This window comes from Seriola lalandi, unplaced genomic scaffold (assembly GCF_002814215.2).
Source record: "Seriola lalandi dorsalis isolate HSWRI2012SDOR001 ecotype SW California unplaced genomic scaffold, Sedor1 jcf7180001974264, whole genome shotgun sequence".
In the NCBI taxonomy this organism is placed as follows: domain Eukaryota; kingdom Metazoa; phylum Chordata; class Actinopteri; order Carangiformes; family Carangidae; genus Seriola; species Seriola lalandi.
Window position 1 is genome coordinate 1 of NW_019444930.1, and position 1,964 is coordinate 1,964.

The window sequence follows — 1,964 nt, forward strand, 5'->3', positions numbered from 1 at the left end:
TAAGTCCTGGCTCTTGTACTGTCAGATTACATTGTTTAGTATTAAGACTGTGGAGTTAGTACATTAATTGTGTTGTTTTTTTTTTTATCTCGCTGTATCAGGTGTTCCCAGGCACCTGGACTCTCAGCGGATCAAAGACGACCTCCTGAAGCTGGAGGACGTCCAGTCAGTCGATGAGCTGAATGTCTGGGCACTGACCACTGACAAGACCGCAGCACTAGTGCATCTCCAGCTCAGTGAGTATAACATCAGCACTGCCAATAAGGGAGAGGGATTTGGAGAAATTAGGAAATATATTCCTAAATATTTTTTGTAAATTCAAGTGAAATTCAGAATTTACATTCATACAAAAAAGTAAGTCATCCATATTATACTTACTTCCCTTCTGTTCACACACTTAGCAAATGAATGCATTTTCTTCATGTGAGGTGTCAAGTGTCCCAGTAAACTGTTCCAGTGAGCCGGCACCAGAGCCCTGAAACTGGCTCAGTTTGATTATTATCATTATTATCAATTTGGTTAATTAAACTCGTGTTTTTCCCTCTATGAAATGTCAAAATGTCTGCTGCAAAAAGTATTGCCATAGTAGGTAAGTGGCGCTCTGTGGGTCAAGTGTTTGTCCTACTGACAAACGTTTCCATGGCAGCTTTAGTTCTCCCTTTCATTATTTCATTTTCTCTTCCAATATGTTTTTTTTGTTCAAATCATACAACTTAAACAACTCAGAAAACCAGATACTAGAAAGTCTAGGCTTTAACATTATTCCAAAATTGTGTTTACATCAAAATGTCTATACGATTCTTCATAAATATACTTTAGTTAACAGTTTCAGTACAACAATTATGTAAATCTTAATATATTATTTACTTTTAATACCACTCCCATGTCAAAGGCATGATATCTGAACACTGCAAATGAAAAAAGCTGGCCAGTGGTTAAACCTAATTGCGGACTCCTGGTCTTTGTGACACTGAAAGTTGTTTCAAATATATTCAAGTGCATTTGTATGTACACAGCGCCCTCTAGTGCCAATAACTGGGAGGACGTCCAGGCGAAGGCCCGTCACCTGTTGCTTCACACATACGGTCTCACCAGGTGCACAGTGCAGGTGCAGACTCACAGGCAGAGGCCGGTGCGCAGTTGTGCAAACTGCCAGCAGCCCAGCGCCTAAAGAGAGACTCACGCTCACATTGACTTCCACAGTGCATTTTATGGAGCCAGACAACAGAGAATATAGTAAACAGAGGGTTTGGATGGATGTCGCACCGCTGTCTCAGCTCAATGCCATAGCAGGAGCCACAGTATACGAAAAAGACTAGTGCCAAAGGACAGTCGGTGGAGCAAAGGCAGATGACATCTCTAATTAAAGGATCACCACAGCCTCCGGGGACCGTTTGCTGTTATGCTTGCAAAGCTTTCGGTGCAGAGGTTGAATGCTTCAGCTGAAAAGAATGGAAAAAAACTTGCTCTTAATTCACCATTAAAGCCTATTCCAGCAGGTAACCTTTTTGTATTTTACTGTTTGATTTGTCACAACTGATGTTTTGTCATCAGATGTAAATTTAACTTTTTGTTACTGGAAGTGAGGACTGTATACTAAGATTTTATTATTTTACTAAGGATGTCAGCAAAAGAAAAGGTACCTCATGTCATTTGATAATAACTGTGGTCACAGTGCATATAAGCTGTATTCCTCACCACTGGCAAAAAACCTTTATCATTGTGACCCTTTAGTAGACTTAACATTTCATCAGATGCACTTAATGTTTAATATTCCTCAGCCAAAGTCTGTTGCAAGGCAGATGTTTTAAAACACAACAACCTTAGTTATTCTTAAAGTAGTCTACATTGGCTGTACTGACCAATAATTAAAATAACTTGACATTTTTGACACTGATATTTTATTCTAGCACGTCTCTTAATTCATTGTGCAGAGCAGGCAACTGACAATCAAAGTGTGACTG

The 1,964-nt window shown here is 39.5% G+C and overlaps 1 long non-coding RNA gene across 1 annotated transcript; it reads left to right on the forward strand.

Annotated features, from left to right (window-relative positions):
* The first annotated feature begins 87 nt into the window (after nucleotides 1-87).
* Nucleotides 88-1,638, forward strand: LOC147820269 (uncharacterized). The gene is made up of 2 exons (XR_015437103.1): nucleotides 88-236; nucleotides 1,017-1,638. It is a non-coding gene; the product is annotated as an uncharacterized LOC147820269 (long non-coding RNA).
* Nucleotides 1,639-1,964: the final 326 nt, after the last annotated feature.